The sequence below is a fragment of the Neovison vison genome, chromosome 1 (genome assembly GCF_020171115.1).
Source record: "Neovison vison isolate M4711 chromosome 1, ASM_NN_V1, whole genome shotgun sequence".
Taxonomy (NCBI): Eukaryota; Metazoa; Chordata; class Mammalia; order Carnivora; family Mustelidae; genus Neogale; species Neogale vison.
This window is the reverse complement of record NC_058091.1, coordinates 201,662,832-201,680,363: the sequence shown is the minus strand read 5'-3', so window position 1 is coordinate 201,680,363 and position 17,532 is coordinate 201,662,832. Positions and strand designations below refer to the sequence as shown.

Sequence of the window (17,532 nt, the reverse complement as noted above, 5' to 3'; positions counted from 1 at the left end):
TAAGTTAACTGAGTTAAGCAATTAGATGCTTTATTTGAGGCCACCCAAGGAACAGGCGAAGACTTCTGCTGCCTCTTCTGCTGAGTACCGCACAGCACAACTGCTGCTTGTGCCCATGTGGCTGTGCTGTTTTTTTCCCAGGTGTTGCTTTATTACTGGGGATGGCATTTTCTTCGGGCTTTGCACTTTAATAGCTTTACTGGATAGAATTAGGATTGTCCACTCGCCCTTGAGTGACAGGTGTGGGATGCTTAGGCCAGAACTGTGGTGAGGCATCTTGGTTGCTTTGTCTAGTGCAGTCTCTCAGATCAGAAGGAAGCCTCAGAGACAATGCTGAAGGTACCACTGCCAACCACCTCACTAGGTGTTGAAGTACAGGAAATACCTGGTTGCAATATGAGGGCTGTTGCATTAATAAAACCACTACAAGGCTGAATATTTGAGAGGGACTCTGGCTGCCATGTACAAGGTAATGCTCTTTAGTGGGTGTTGCGGTGAGGCTGAGGAGTGCTGTGTCTCCGATGAGCTTGGAAAAGAGAAAACCAAAGATGAACCTTTGGGCCATGATACTCCCACCAGAGTGAAGGAGGAGAAGGATAGGGGGCTAGGGAATAGATGTTTCCCCCAAATCTAAAGTTTAGACTTCTATCTTGGCTTAAAAGGGATTTTACCTCAGATTTCCCCAAACCTCGAAGCATATATCCCTCCCAGAGAACAAAGTGGAAATTAAATAAACATGAATAGACGTGTAAAAGGGGGTTTACCTTAAATAGTGTCATTAAAGACCTGTACGTGAATGTCCCCTTAGTCTCTAAGCATTTATAGTATTAGTAGCTGGGTGTGCTATACTTTGTATACAACAGGTAACTAAATCTTGCCAAGCAGAAGTGCAGACTTAGATCAAAAGGAGCACATGCATAATAATTATTGTTGTTATCATGATCATTTATTTTTTTCAGGGCTTCATATATTTATTCAGGGCTTACCATATGCCGGGTCTTAGGGTGACCTTTGTATCTCATTTAATCCTTACAACAAGCCTACAAGACACTATTTTTCCTGGTTTACTGCAGCAAAATCTTGGATCAGGAAATTTGTTCAGTCATCTAGCTATTAAGTGGACAAGACAGGATTCAGTCCCAGGTCTTTTTGCCTCCAGGGTCTATGTTATTATTAAAAAAAAGACAGACACAAATGCTTGTTTAGTGGTGCCTGGATGTCTGTGTGACTAGATAGTGGGTGTGAAAATTCCAGACATGGATCAGATATGCCCATATGTAGCTTTGTTTCTCTCTGATCTTAGCCTGGCACATGAGCCTTGCCCATGAAAAACTGCATTTTGCGCATTCAGATCTCGTCTTATTTTTTAGTAATTCTCACTTAATGCAGAATTGCTCTTTCTCTGTCTTCTCCTCTCCTCTCTTTTCGTGCTGAGGTAGTGAAGGGAGAAAGAGTGAGGAATGTGTATCACCCTGACATCAGGTGGGAACGGAACACTTAGTCTTCTTTCATCCTCTGCCCTTGTTGGCCTTGAGGTAGAACCCCCACTGGGCCTGCTGGCCTCTGCTGCTGATGCTCCTGGTTCATAATGTGTAGGTGTCATGCTCATGTGTTTATCCTCCTCATCCTACCCCAGGCCCTTTGAGCCCTCTGGCTATTCTCGGCTCCGCAAGTCAGTGCTCCTCTCGAGAAGTGTGGGTTGAGAACAGTGGGCACTCTCCTTCCCTCCATGGGGGCGGAGGTTCCCCTCAGGTCCATACACCCAGCTCCTCCCTGGTGTGCTGTGCTAGATGTGAACTGTGAAAAGCTTAGAGTCCAGGCTGTCTATCCTCTGAGAATAGAGGCAAAACTCCCCATAGTCTTCCTCTCCAGTCCTCCTAAGTTTTAGGGGGTTTCTCTTACCCTCACTCAGGTAACCAGGTCTCCCTTTGAATCTCTCCCTTCTTCAACCTGGGGAAATAGTAGCCATTTTATCCACTCTGTGGCTTAAAAAAGAAACTCTGTGGTGCTGTGGTTCCTTCAGCCTCTAAGTCTTAAGAAGTTTAAATCATCCTTTCTTCTCTTGTAGTATCTGCTTTCAAGACAATTTTGTCTACCTTAACCTTCTGAAAAGTTATTGAGTACTTCTTTACTACCGTTTACTTCTTCAGTCTGTATCCTTCCTACTCAGAGGCATTCCCTTCCTCTAACCTACAAGTTGATGTGGGCAAATGAGAAATGCAAGAAAGAAAAACAGGGGCGCCTGGGTGGCTCAGGTCATGATCCTGGAGTCCTGGGATCAACTCCCGCATTGGGCTCTCAGCTCCACAGGGAGTCTGCTTCTCCCTCTGACCTTCTCTCCTCAGGCTCTCTCTCATTCTCTCTCTCAAATAAATAAGTAAAATCTTTAAAAAAAAAAAAACAATCATTATCTTAAAATAGTAACTCATTTACATACAGAGATGCAGGAGTATGAACTCTAAGTCTTTGCAGTTGTCTTCTGTGAAAGTGGTGTCTTAACCTTAACTTTCCCTATAAATAGGGAAAGTTTTAGTCACTTTAAGTCACTTTCTTTTAGTCACTTCGCAACAATATTCTTCATATATTACCTGATAATGAAATGGAACTATCACACAAGGGGATACTATACTTTTAGGATTTGCAGTTATACTTTCCTTAACAGAGAAGCAATTAGGATGTGTGGAAAGCACTATGTTTTGTGTGTATGTGAACAACTGATCAGGCTACCATTTTGTACATACATCATAACTGCTTTTTGTGCTAATAGCAGTGCAGGATTGAACCACAAAATTTTAGCTACTGGCACATTTCATACCAATTCTGTTGCATTTAAATCACTGACATTTTCAGCTAAATAATGTATCACAAACTTATTCACATATTTCCTCATAGCTGGTTAAAATCAGCCTGATCCTGGACTGTGTTAGCCCCCAAGACACAAGGACCTGAGTCTTGGCTGCATGACTTGTATCGGAAAACCAGATGTTGTATGTGTCTGTGGCCAGCACCTCTGCAGCATGCCCTAGGTCCTGGATTCCACACCAGAAAGCTCTCTCCTGCTATGAGATCACACAGAGTCAGCCCATGCAGTGAAGGGGGTGGGGGAGAGAAGGGCATGTTTCATTTACACCCCCTACTGCCATCCACACACTCATTTTTAATGAAGAAAGAGAACATTGAGAAACTATTTTTGTAAAAACAAACCAAAACAAAAAAAAAAAAAAAAAAGCACAAATTCTTGGAAACACATATATACATGTTTGCATGTATTTAGAGAAAGGTCCATCAAAGCACATCAAATTATTACCGTTGATTATTACCTTCAGAGACGGGGGTTAGCAGAGGGCATTGAGGTAGACTTCTACCTTCAATTTATACAACTCTGTCCTGTCCTGATTTTTTCCCCTTAATTATTGTCTGCATTGTAAATTTAAAAACACGATTTGCGTGAAGGTAAACATCAAAGTTAATCTTCTAAGGGGACAGGTTCAGAAGCACAGGTTGGAACGCGCAGCTTCCTTCTGATGAAGTCAGCTTTGGAAAGCACTGTTGGAGAAGTGTTCGGTTATGCAAAAGGAACAAGGGAGAAACAGGAGCTCTTTACTCTTAAGAAGGATGCAACAAGACATAAAGGAAAAAGGATCCGGGGCGCTGTGGAGAAGGAGGTCTGCAGTCTACAGGCCACAGCCTGACTTCTCAAATCCATGCCTACCCCGGCAGAGATAATAGACTCAGCACGGAAGTCACATTTTGGTTCTGTCCCAATAGCGTCTCTGCCTGGGCGCCCAGAAATCCAGGATATTAATGAAGTGGAGGCTGTGTGGCCAGCCCTGCTCTGCAGCTGGGACCCAGCCCTGGCACTCCTCCTTCTGCCATGTGCCACTCCTGGAATGCCGGGCCACTACACCCTCAAACTAACTTCTGGCTGAACTGGGGGTATCCTGGTTCCAGCAGAGAAGAGGCTTCAGTCCCAGTTTTCACACTTGAACTTTTAGTTCAAGAGCAAAAGCCAAAAACTGCAACCTACCCTGAACTCCAGCCAGGGTGTTGATCCTGCCAGGCAGTTCCTGGCTCAGTGGACCACCACCTCCTACTTTTTGGACAAAGAGGATACACCAGAGACCAACCTCCTGTGATTCAAGCCTTGCTGACAAATCACTGATCCAGCCAGACGTCTTCCTTTGCTTGAGTTACTACCTGGTCATGAGCTGCACACTTTGCAAATGTTAATACTCTTCTACTAGCGAGACACGGAAGAAAGACATGCAAGATTTATTTAAAAATGATGGCCCTGGGCATTAGAAGAGTTTTGGGGGATGGGGTGGGATTTTATTTTTGGTACCATTTCTGCTCTGACAAGCTTCAAACTTTATATAATAACTTGCTACTGACATGTGATTCATCATATCATCATCACAATTCCAATGTGGTGTGTTCTTTTTCTGTACGGAAGTGTTAAATGCATAGGACTTACAATGCTGTGAGAAGGCCACAGCTGAATGGGAGAGTAATTCTTAACCTATACGGAAAAGTTGACTAGGACTTGAATGAAATAAATGTGTGTGTGGTACCCATGAATACAATGTGGTTTAGTAAAGGACAGAAAAATCTGAGAGTATTGGAAGAATATGTAGTGACAGATTACAGTTACGATAGTGAAGATTTGTCTCAGGCTTCTGGATCTGGCAACAAAACATTTGCATTTTATTGCCATATAATTTATAAATGCCACTTTATATTTAATTGCCAAATTTCCTTTAAAAAATAGACTCATGTCAGGTCACTGGGCTGGCTCAGTTGGAAGAGAATTTGACTCTTGATCTTGTAGTCGCGGTTAAGAGCTCCACGTTGGATGTAGAGATTACAAAAACAAACAAACTCATGTCCTCATTTGCTTTTAACCTTTTTAAAAAATCAAGAGTCACAGAAAAGTTAGCTGGCTTATTACTTACCAAATAAATGCTTAATAGAGACAAATTTGAAACATCTCCAGATCCAAACCAAGCACGCATTTTATTTGATACACCTGCCTCCAAGGCTGTCCTTTCCAGACAATTATGTTTTATTGTTGCTATTCTAAATCCCATTTTGGAACTTGAATTTTTTTTCCTTCCTCACGTACCTATTATCGCTGAGCAATCTGTACTGTCCAGAAATGCTCAACAGAAAGTGGAAAAACACAGAAACTTGGAAAGTATGAGTAGGTTAATGGCTAAATAACAGCCGAAGTTCTCACAGGTGCTCAAAAGAGTGGAACAGGGGAGAACAAGGATCGGTTTTCTTGCTTACAATTACATTGACTTTTTCTTCACAATGAAGAATACAGAGTTTCATCTTTAAATCTGGGACTATAAGAGGTTGTTAACTATATATTTACAGCCTCCTGGTTTCATGAGTTTATATTTTAGCCCTAAAAATTTGCTGTGTCTTTGTGCTAACTATAAGAGGCTTGCATTTTTCTTGAGCATACTGAGCACAAGAATGATGAATACTGTCGAGTAAGGAAAACCGAATTCCCTACACTTGTTCCAACTTTGACCTTGGAGAAGACAGAAAGTTTTCTCATTAGGTATCGTTTATGGTTCAAATGTTCAGATGAAGCAAGCTAGTAAATCTGTCAGAGAAAAATTCACGTTTCTCAGGAGCATCCCATCAAATAATAGGAATATATACATGTCATATATTTGAAACTCTGTGTTTTTGTTTTTAGTGTTTTAAGCTTCAGTTTATGTGCCTGTTGATATGTGAGAGTCTTTCTTTTTGGAAGTCCAAACAGATTGAAAAACAAATTGTGAAATCACATGACACTCAGAAATCTTGCATCACTCTACCCCCTCCCCCCCCACATTCCCCTCCCACTTGTCTCAAAAGATTTCCTAACAACTGAGAGCACCATCACTGTGAGGGCACTGACATTTAAAAAGATGAAGAGGTGTTTTTTTTAGAGTTCTCCAAAGCATTTACTTTTACAAATCTTAAGTGCAATGAATTGACCACTGGAAATTAACTTAATATATGCTTGTGTTTTATTCCATTGCAAACACAACTGGAAAGAACACCTGTTTTGTGTTAAAACAGTACTAAAATGGCATTTTTTTTAAAGCCAAGTGATTTGAGAGTTTTAGTTTGTTTGTTTTTAAAGATTTTATTTATTCGTTTTGAGATAGAGCATACGAGCCAGGGGGAGGGGCAGCGGGAGAGGGAGAAGCAGACGACCGGCTGAGCAGGGAGCCTGACTCGGCTTGATCCCAGGACCCTGAGATCATGATGGCAGATGCTTAACTGACTGAGCCACCCAGGTGCCCCTAGATGGCATTTATTTTGTGATCTCTTTCAGTATTTGAGTTGTAGGAAACAAAGAAGTAGAGTTAGAAGAACTGGTTCTAGTAATTTAAAAATCACAGTGAAGAAGTCATAGTGTTCTCAATTCTGGTTGCCTTTCCCAGGACAGTGAATCAGTCCATGCTCATGGTGGATAGATCCATAAGAGGCAGGTTCAGCAACAGCAGCTTTTTCGATAGAGAGCCCGAGAGCTGGAGAATTTCAAAGTAGATTAGCTGTGTTATAGTTAGTGGATGAACCCCCAAAGAGAATGCTAGTGCACACTGAGTTTTGACATTTTATTCACCGGTTATCAATTATTAATATATTATTGGTCCCTGCCATAATAGCTATTATTGTTATTACTTTATTATCTGCTCTGCTCATTGTTACATTTCCACTACAGAAATGAGGACTTGGCACATAAAAGGCAATCAGTAAGTATTTATTGAATGAATGGATGATTCTGTTAAGAGATAGGAATTAGCACCTAAAAAGGAGTATTTTTCACTTGTCTTACTATATAAAAACAGTACTCGATAGTTAGCTATATTTAATTTATTTTCTTTCAGCCCTTCCTTGCTAAAACTTTACTTTTCTTCTATCTCTGCCACTGAGAGTCAGTGAAGTTAGACACTCAGCTTCAAGTTAATTTCCTCCTATTTGTGGATGTCCTCCATGTATATGCCTTTCAGTCAGTGTAATCTTTCCAAGTTCTTGTTGACTGTAAGCGCTTGAAAGCTCTTTATTGTTGAAGGAATGAGAAGACTGACATCCATTGTGTCTCAGTTGGTGACAGAAGTGTGTGACACTGAACAAGGCCTTTATCCTCTGTTTATCCATCTGGAAAATGAGAACAACAATACTCACTAGTCTGGTATGGAGGTGATTGCCAAGGACTTTGTGATCCACACAAGGAAGGTGATATTTTAGTTGCTACATATTACAAATGTTTCCCTTTGATTAATTCGGTGTTCAGGTACTAGAGCACTTTCAGAGATGTTAAGCAAAGAAAAAGAAAAAAGAGAAAGAGAAGACAAAAGCAGAGATTGGTTTACAGATTTAAAATAATGTTTACATGCTTCCTTAATGCTTTAACTTTACATTTGATAATCTACAGTCAGAGATTAGAGATAATTTAGTACAGTGCTTTTTAACCAGGCTGTGCCCACACTCCCCTGTGGAAGCTTTGAGTCTACATATGCCTTGGGCCCACCTTATTTTTCCCTTGATTAAGAACCAGGGTTCCAGACCAACCTTTTCTGACTTCTGATGGGTTTTTATTTATAAACAATATGAGGTATCTAATCTGTTAGTTTAATATATATATATAATTATTATTTTTTAAAGATTTTATTTATTTGACAGAGATCACAAGTAGGCAGAGGAACAGGCAGAGAGCCCAATGCGGGGCTTGATCCCAGGACCCTGAGATCATGACCTGAGCCGAAGGCAGAGGCTTTAACCCACTGAGCCACCCAGGCGCCCCTAATTATTATTTTTTAACTCAAGGCTTGAACTCATGATCCTGAGAGCAAGGCCTGAGCTGAGATTAAGAGTCAGATGCTTAACCAACTGAGCCACCCAGGAGTATATTTTAAGTTAACCTTGTAGATACAACTTTTCAGTAATCCCTAGAAGTTTAATTACCTGCGTTACTTTACAGTTTATAGCTATTTTACCCTTTTTAGCATTTTTTATCTATAAAGCCTTCTGAGATTCACCTTGTTAGAAATAAATTCAACCCCTTATAAGCTTTCAAAGCATATTCAGCTTGTATTCGATCACTTAGCGCTCAGTATGGTCCTGTATTAAAGAATTTAATGTGGGACTTTTTGTTTCCCTGCTTTGTGAGCTCTTGGAGATAGAAGTCAACATGCTCATTATCTTCAAGACATAAGAACAAATAAAAGTTTGTGCACCAGGCGATGTTCGAGCCCAGTGGTTCTCAGATTTTAGCAAGCATCAGAAATAGTTGGAGTGCTTATTAAAGTATTTATTGCTGTCCCCGCCAGCCCCGCTTCTGATTAAGTGAGTCTGGGGTGAGATGGAAAATTTCCATTTCAAGCAAGTTCCCAAATGATGCCACTCTTCTGTTGGGTTCCTATTTGAGTATTTGCTGCTACTCTAGTATGTAGGTTTTTTTTTATTCTCATTTTCACAGAAGTCACACAGTCAGTGAGCAAGAAAAGACTGGAGCCTCATCTCTTGATGCCTAGTACTGTGGTCTTTCCTTTACACACCCTTTTTTTTTTTTTTTTTTTTTTAAAGATTTTCTCCTTATCTTGGAATTCCTTGTATGCATCAGAAGAAATGCCTGCAGAAAGGGTACCTGACCATGAAGCAAGCTACTCTTCATCTCAGGGCTGTGAATTCAAGCCTCACCTTGGCTATAGAGATTACTTTATAAAAGAAAAAAAAGAAAAGAAATGCATGCAAGAGATAATTGCTATTAGAATGGAGATAAACCGCCCAGGTTCAGTTATCATCTTGAGCAAGTTAATTTACCCTTCCTTCTGTGTGTGTCAGTTTTCTCATCTGTAAATTGGGAATTAGCAATATTTTCCTGTAGTTCACATTATAGTTAACTCTCCCATATTCAATCTGTTCTTTTTTCACTATGTAGTAGGCATTGTGGTGCAGAAAATTGCCCCAGCACCAGGAGTAAATTATAACTCATCTAAATCAATCAAGATAATCTTAATTCTCTGGATCACAAGATGAGTTAATCATACCATAGTACTCCCCTCCACCCCCAGCTCTACCCCCAATAGCTACTGTTTAAGAGATAAGCATCAGACTAAAGGTGGATCATAAGGAGAAGACAGTTTTTTCCTTCATTTTTTTCATTGTTGGTGGAGTACTCTTTCATCTTTGCTAGATCTCAGTAAGAAGAAGCATGTTTTCTGCTAATGGCCATGCTACAGCGGAAAATTGGTGTTAGGAAACCAGCACTGGTTGTTAGGGCAGCTATGGGACATAGGAACCTGGTGACAGTATGAAGCCACTAGATTTGTCAACCAGTTCAGAAGCTGCTCTCTGTCTAGACTACCAGTTATGTGAGCCAGCAAGTGCCTGTATTGTTTTAGTCAGTTAGATATATTTTTCCCCTGTAACTTAGAGTCAAACACCCTAGCTGATAACCTATCTCCTGTAAGAATTAAATGACATAATGCATAAAAAGGCCTTGGCATTAATTAGGATGTAACAGGTATGAATTAAATATCCTTATCAGGGAAGTGACTAGGTCCAAGTAAAAAAAAAATACATACATATTGATATTACATATTATTGGTCTTTCAAATTCTTCTTTATCAAAAGCGCAAGTGGCCTTAAATGCCCTTGTCAGCTCCTGACCAAAAGCTTCCTTGGAGGTGTTTTCACCAGCAGGATTAGAGAAGCCAAAATAACCAGGTGAGTATTTTTGACCATGATAGAGAACTTGGCTGTAACAGGACAAGATTATTCTGAGATTTATAGAATCACAGAAAAACAGGTTAATTTTAGTAAAGAGATTGACAAAATGAGGGGATGGATACGTATTGCTATCTCTAATCATAGCTTAAAAAAACCTACTCGACGTGAATTGCCGCCAGTCTTGTACAGAGATGGATCACATCCAAACCTGGTGCTCACATTACGTGTAGTGGACGTTTGTTCTTTTGGCTGTCCAGCATGCCACCCTTTCTTTTAGGGCACTGTCCTTCCACTGCATCAGACATGTGATTCCTTTGGGGCTGCCAAATATCATGTAGTTTCCGTTATTATTAGGCCAAAATAAAATTATGGTTATTTAATAATTACATTTATAGTCATTGACCCACCCCAAGCATATTAAAATTCACATTTAAAAAAATATTTATTTGAGAGAGAGTGAGAAAGAGCAGCAGAGGGAGAGGGAAAAGCAGGCTCCCCACAGAGCCGGGAGCCCCGTGTACAACTCCATCCCAGGGCCCTGGAATCATGACCTGAGCCAAAGGCCGATGCTTAATGGACTGAGCCACTCAGGCGCGCCGAAAATTCAAGTTTTAAAAGGAAGCAAGAAAGGATAGTAGAGAACACATAACCTTTGGTCAATAGATGATTCTATTATATCATAATTCTAGGATCTGGAATACCCTGCCAGTGTATTAGACCCCCCCCCAAAATTGTAAGAATTTGCTTGGGGGAGATGGAGTAGATCCATTTCAAAAAAGTATGAATTTGAGGGTACATTTTAGAGGGGAAGAAGCTTCCAAGTCACCAGAACATGCCCCAGACTCGTGTGTGGTATGTGTGTGTGTGTGTGATTTTGTGTCATTGCCTCATTGTTGGCACTTTGTCAGTACTCAAGAAAACCAGATTGAAAATTTGGAATCTGTGCTTCAGTGGATTGAAACTGACCTCTAGTCACTAAGGAAAAATCAAAACAAAACACACAAGAATTTAGAGAGGATATTTTTCTGCCAACAAATAATTTTTCCTTGATGTTATTTCTTAGTTGGGCCAATATTTCAATGGAAAAAATAGACAGATTGGTCAAGAGTTCAGTATAATTTTTTGTGACATTTGACCTTAAGTGACATAATAAAATTAATGACAGAAAAGAGTATTCTTTCATATGGATGCATGTGTGACTATTGGTCTCACATAGAATATTTAAGAGGAAAAAGCAGAAAGGATCATCTGATGGCATTTTGTTTTATTTGAAATGTTAACTCTTAAGCTAATTTATTTATTCAATTAATATTTTTGCCAGGTACTATTATAACCACTTGGGATATATCAATGAACAGACCAAAAATGATAACAAAACTGTACATGGAGTTGAGGGTTTAAATTTTTTTTTTAAGATTTCATTTATTTGACAGATAGAGATTACAAGCAGGCAGAGAGAGAGGAGGAAGCAGCCTCCCAGCTGAGCAGAGAGCCCGATGTGGGGCTCAATCCCAGGACCCTGGGACCATGACCCAAGCTGAAGGCAGAGGCTTTAACCCACTGAGCCACCCAGGTGCCCCGAGGGTTTAAAATTTTGTTGTGCTTCTGAGTCCTGTGAGCTAATTTATTTGTTTGCTGAAATTGTTACCATGATTCTTGGCTAAATAGCTTTTTATAATGCCTTGTTTTTGAAAACTTCAGTTAGGGTCTAACTTCCCATTCTTTGTTGAGCCAAATGATAACAATGGCAGGGGTGGGATGGGGGGGTGGGCTTGGGAAGCCCAGAAGAGGTTAAACAGGGGCAGACTCTGGGGTAACTTGGAGGAAACAGAAGGAAAGTATCATCTGGGTAAGGAAGACTCTATGTGAAGGGAGTTGTTGGATTTCTGTACAAAGGGGAACTCGGAGGGAAACTGGTCAAGGTTTGAATGATGAATTATCTTTGTGGTGTGAGTACCTTTTTTTTTTTTTTAAGATTTAGAGAGAGGAGGGAGAGAGAAAACAAGCAAGGTGAGTGGCAAATAGAAGGAGAGGGAGAAACAGACTCCTACAGAGCAGGAAGAGCCCCATGTGGGACTTAATTCTCAGCACCCTGGTATCATAACCTGAGCCAAAGGCAGTTGCTTAACCACCTGAGCCACCCAGAAACTCTGGAGTGGTTGGGGTGATTCTGATGCCTTAGCAGCCTGCATTAGCAAACCAAAACCTAAGCCTCTAATGCCTCAAGGTTAAGAAATTGAAACAAAGAACAACCAATCATAGTCAGGCTTTCCCCAAACAAGGCAAACACTTAAACTATAGACAATCAAATAGTTCTCTTGCTTTTCCACCTCTTTTCTAGAAAAGTTTTTCTCTTAGCTCTTGTCCGTAGAGTCCTCCTGACCACTTCTGGTCTGGCCCTGGCCAATTTGATGGAATTTCTGCTCAAATAAACTCCTAAAATTTGTAATATGCCTCTATCTTATAATGCTAGTTATATTTGGGTTACATACCATTTGTTAAAACATTCAACATAATATAATTTTACATTTGGGGAAGAAATATTAGTCTCATAAATTAGACATAAGAAAGTAACCTAAACAGTCTCTTCTTGACAGGGAATTTCAACTGGAGGTCAATTTAAAATTTTTACAATGTACAAGGAGAGCATTGATTTGGAAAGGCTGTGACACCAAACCATAGAATTCCATCATTAAACATAAAGCCACTGGTCAGACCCTGGAAACACTTTTGGCCTTACACATAAAGGCTCTGGTCAGACCCTGGAAACACTACTGGCCTTATGGGATATCACCTAAGTAATAGTAGTTGAAGTAGTAACAGTAATGAGATTAAGAGAAGTTGTAGTAGTGATAGCTTCTATTTATAAGGAGCCTCCTGTGTGCCAAGGACCATTCTAGACATTGTCTCATTGAATTTTTTTTTTTTTTTCTTTTAAGTAGGTTCCACGTTCAGCATGGCGTCCAAGGTGGAGCTGGAACTTAGGACCCTGAGATCGACACCTGAGCCATGATCAAAAGTCAGATGCACCACCCAGTTGCCCCTTGTTTCATTGATTTCTCACGACTCTTCTATGAGGTGGGTAAATTACTTGCTCAGTGTTAGTCAGATTTGTAGTCATTTTTGACACACCTTTTGGGTATGGACTCCAGGGAAATAAAACAGTCTATCATACAGGATTCTGGCCTATTCTTTGGTGGACAACAAAGAGCCTTTTACTCTCAGAGGGGGTTCTTAGGACTTCTGATGTTGCCCTGCTATCAGAATAGGCCTCCTTGGTTCTAGAACTTCCCTGATGAAGAGCCAGTATGTATCCTGAAGCACTACTGACTTCCTGATGCACTGAGGGCCCCAAACCTTTAGTCCATTTGGAATTGACACTATGGAAGAAAACAAATAGCTGGCTATTTTCATCTTCCCTTGAAAATACAATAAGAAATAATTGTGAGGTGACTTCTTTAATTCCCTCCCTTTCCTATCTCCTTCCATCTTTCCTCCCTTCTTTTTGTCTTTTTGTTTTTTGTTCTTACTTTCACATATCTGATACTCCAACAAATGTTGAGGGGTTCCTTTATGCCAGGCCAAGTGCTAGACACTGGGGCAGCATGATTGTGGTCTAATGAGAAATACATATTTTGGTCTTCTTCCCTGGTTCCTGGCACAGAGCCCCTAAAACTAAAAACATTGGAATTCCTTGAGTAATACTGGTGACAGGAGCATCTTTTGTTATTCATAATAAGCCCCTTTCAACCATACTTGAGTTTATGGTAATGAGATGACTCTTGGAAGGAGGAGGCTGGTTGCCACAGGCTCCAATCAGGTGATTTAAGGGTTGGAACTTCCCTCCAGGGAGGAGAGAGACTGGACAATGACTTAATCACCAAGGGTCAAGGATTTAGTCAATCATGTCTACACAGTGGAATCTCCATTAAAAACCTTAAGTTATGGAGTTCCAAGAGGGTCCACATCCATGAACACATCCAGGTGCTGGGAGGGTGGTATATCCAGGGAGGGGATGGGAGCAGCACACCCCCGTCTACCCATAGCTTTCTTTATGTATCTCTTCCGTCTGGCTGAGTTCTAGCCTTTATTATAAACTGGTAATGTCAATGGAGTAATTTTCTGAATTGTTTGAGCTCTTCTGTCTAATTTTCAAACCCAAGCAGGAAATGGTAGAAGAGTTCAGTTTATATGCAGTTGATCAGAAGTACAGGTGACAACCTGGGTCTTAACTATCGAGGTCTGAAGTGGAGTATTGTGGGACTGATCCCTTAAACTGTGGTTATCAGGGACTAATTCTGGCCAATGACTATCAGAATTGAGTTAAATTGTAGGATAGCCAGTAACTTCTGAGAATTGGAGAATTCCTTGGTGTGGAGAAACCCACACATCTGGTGTCAGAAATGTCCTGTGGGCAAAGAGGAAACAAGTGTTCCTTTAGCTGATGTTCCTTTTAATTGTGTAGAAAGCACAGTCTTTGCCTCTGGAGAGGAGAACTGAATTTCCATCCAGTGCAGATCATAAGCAGCATGAGGTCAGGAGCCGTATGTCTAGTTTGCCATGTATCCTCTACGTTGACCAGGACATGGCAGTAAGCACATGCTCAAAAAATACATTGCATGAATGAATACAAGTCTAGTATTGCCTCACTAATGAAAGGGTACACTTGAAACGTCATCTGGTTAATGGCACCCTACAGACTGCCCAAACTGCCCTCAAGAAAACCAGAAGCAGCGTGAACTTGGATCCTGAGAGTGGTCATCTGGAATACATACCTTACGAAAAAGTAAGGATATGCAGCTTGAGTAATGAGACACTCAGTTTGCAAATACCACATGTTCGTTTTCATGTTGCTAAAGACTCTTTGCTAGGAAACGAAACACTTGTAATTTAATATGTAATGGTCTCAGAGTCCGAGGCCAAACCACCTCAAGTCCTGAACGCTTTGGCTCTGAAGAGCCCGTCAGGGTCAGGGCAGGGCAGTACTTGGCCTAATGCCCCTCCAGAATAAACCAAACAGCTACAGGAAGTGGTTTCCGTGATTCAGTAGGTGGCACACTTCCTTTTGAGTCAGAACTGAATCATGGCCGTGAGAGACAAAAAGGACCTATTTCTTTATCCCATACTTTTTTCTCTATTCCCAATAGTAAATTTATCACAGTCTATCATATGACATATCCTGTTTAGTTTAACGTGTTTCACCAGAAAAGAAAAAAAATGCAAATCAACTACAAGGAGGCAAGAAGAGACTGGGAAACACAGCAGATGGAAATGAATCCAAGCATCATTCTTTGACCAGAGGGCCATATTCTCCAAGGAGATTGAAAGAAAGCCATAATCTGATTTCACTGGGGTCATCAAGGCCCCTGGTTCTCTCGACTCGAATCTGACCCATTTCCAGTGGAAGCAATTAGATCACACTTACATAAATCGTGTTGCTTTAAATGGCGCTGCTCTCCTCTTCACTCGCTGACCCTGGCTTCCTCCCTGGCCTGTCTGCTGGAAGGCTCTGCTGGTGTTGTCCCAAGCATGGCCCTCGTTCAGCTGTGGGTGAAATGATCCTGTTCTGAATGTACTGAATGCTGCTGGCAATGCTGTAAATTGTTTTGAGGCTTAAGGAAAAACCCCCTGGATATCAACAAGTCATAAAAACAGACATATTTTCTCAGTGTGTCTTTTATTTTTCAATATTTATAGTTATGGGAATGTAAACATTATTATCCATATTTTCATCAGATAAGCTTGGTATTATTGTATCTTTGTTGCTTCTTTCTGATTGGCTTCATGTCTCAAAACAAAGATTCAGAAACTTATGCTATATGTCCTGTTTATATCACTCTTGGAAGATTGATAATCAGACTGGAATAAAAATCTAACTGCCATGGGAGCACCTGGGTGGCACAGTTGGTTAAGCAACCCATTTGGTTTCAGCTCAGGTCGTGATCTCCGGGTTGTGAGATCAAGCCCTGCATTGGGCTCCACACTCCTCGCTCTGCTCAGAGTATATTTGGAATTCTCTCTCTCCCTCTACTCAGTTCATGTGCGCATGCACGCTCATTATCTCTCTAAAATAAACAAAATAAAATCTTGAAACGATATTGCCATGTTAGTATTCTGCAGCTGCTTCTGTGAACTCTTCCAGTTGTTTCAAGAACACAAGATTCAAAATCACATAGACCTGTGTTCAGATTCAAGCTCAACAAAAAAATTGCACAGCTCTGTGACCTTAGGGAAGTCTCTTAACCTCTCTGAACAACATTACTGTGAGAACTAAATAAAGCTTTTACATGGTGCCGAGAACAGCTCCTAGCTCATATTTGGTGTTTAAAATAAGCTAGTGCCCTTTCTCTTTATTTACAATACCTTTCCATAGGGAGGGAAGAAGAGCACTTGGACCGGACAGCTGCATGCGCACGCTGGGTCTTACCCTTCCCAAAGACGTCAGTCCCGTCCAGCTCCTTTAGCACTTCCATCAACAGCACCTGTAGCACATGTGATCTCAAACGGTATCCTTAATGGAGTGGTGGAGAAGCCCAGCCAGGAAGCAGGCTTTAAAGCCAAAGCCAGCTCTTTGGGACAGGACGGTTGTGGCTGATAGATGACAGCCAAATGTGAAGGGAGTCCTCATCTGACACAGAAGAGAGCACCTAGAGGATGGGCAGGGAAAAGAACTGTGGGCGGCACTCATGGCCAGGCAAAGCTGCCGCCAGGCCCAGGTCAAACAGGGCAAAGGCTGGCAGACAGGTGGATATGCGAATACACTGTTGGATTTGAAACGCCCTTCTGAAACAGCCATCCTTTCGTATCCCTTCAGTTCCTCCCACACAGCCATACGGAGAGGGTGATGGCTTTTAGAGAAGAGGAGTGGTACCCCCCCCCCCAGAGTTAAGGTCAAAAGATCATTTTGGGGGCACCTGGGTGGCTCAGTGGGTTAAGCCGCTGCCTTCAGCTCAGGTCATGATCTCGTGTCCCGGGATGGAGTCCCGCATCCGGCTCTCTGCTCAGCAGGGAGCCTGCTTCCTCCTCTCTCTCTCTCTGCCTGCCTCTCTGCCTACTTGTAATCTCTCTCTGTCAAATAAATTAATAAAATATTTAAAAAAAAAAAAAGATCATTTTGTACTCACCTTAGAGCCATCCCTTTGTATATATATGGTGGTTGCCTGGTTCCCTGATTCCCAGGCTGTCCCTTCCCCTGGACTGTGAGCTCCTGAAAGACAAGCAGTGTGTCTCGTTTTTGAACCAGCCCTTACCTGTAGCTCCATCCCTAACCCATAACAGATGCTCAACCAATATTTGTTGACATCAAAGAAATACAAGAAAGTCTGATCCGAAGGACCACAAGAAAACTTCCAGTAGGAGTTGATGGACTCTGGGGCCCGAAGTCTCACAGGACGACTGGCTGGATAGGCCAGTTTTGAGGAAAAGAGCCAGATATCTGAACCCCAGTGTGAGAATATGGGGAAAAGAGGCCAGAAGCATTTTTGAAAACTGCACTTGTGGGCAGTCCAAGCTAGACATGACTTCTGGAGGTCTGGCCATTGTCTCAGTGGAGTGTTGATCGTGTGTGCGCCGGAGGCTTCTGTTTAAATAACTACCGGAGCGGGGTGACTCAGCAGCCGGAGGATGGGGCGCTCTCAGCCTGTCTCCTCCTTCAAGTGACAAATCACATTGCCCTGGGTGTCTGTGGCGGTCTCTGATATGACACACGATAGCTCCTCTCTTGCCAGCTCATCAGCCAGGGTGCCAAGTCACCCATTACTAATCTGGAGACTGACAAATTATTTGACAGGCATG

The 17,532-nt window shown here is 41.5% G+C and overlaps 1 long non-coding RNA gene across 1 annotated transcript; it reads right to left on the bottom strand.

Moving 5' to 3' along the window:
- Nucleotides 1–6,623: 6,623 nt before the first annotated feature.
- On the bottom strand, nucleotides 6,624–17,256 carry LOC122917605. The gene is made up of 5 exons (XR_006386417.1): nucleotides 16,863–17,256; nucleotides 16,166–16,385; nucleotides 15,164–15,282; nucleotides 9,898–10,058; nucleotides 6,624–7,164 (listed from the first exon to the last, which is right to left on the bottom strand). It is a non-coding gene; the product is annotated as an uncharacterized LOC122917605 (long non-coding RNA).
- Nucleotides 17,257–17,532: the final 276 nt, after the last annotated feature.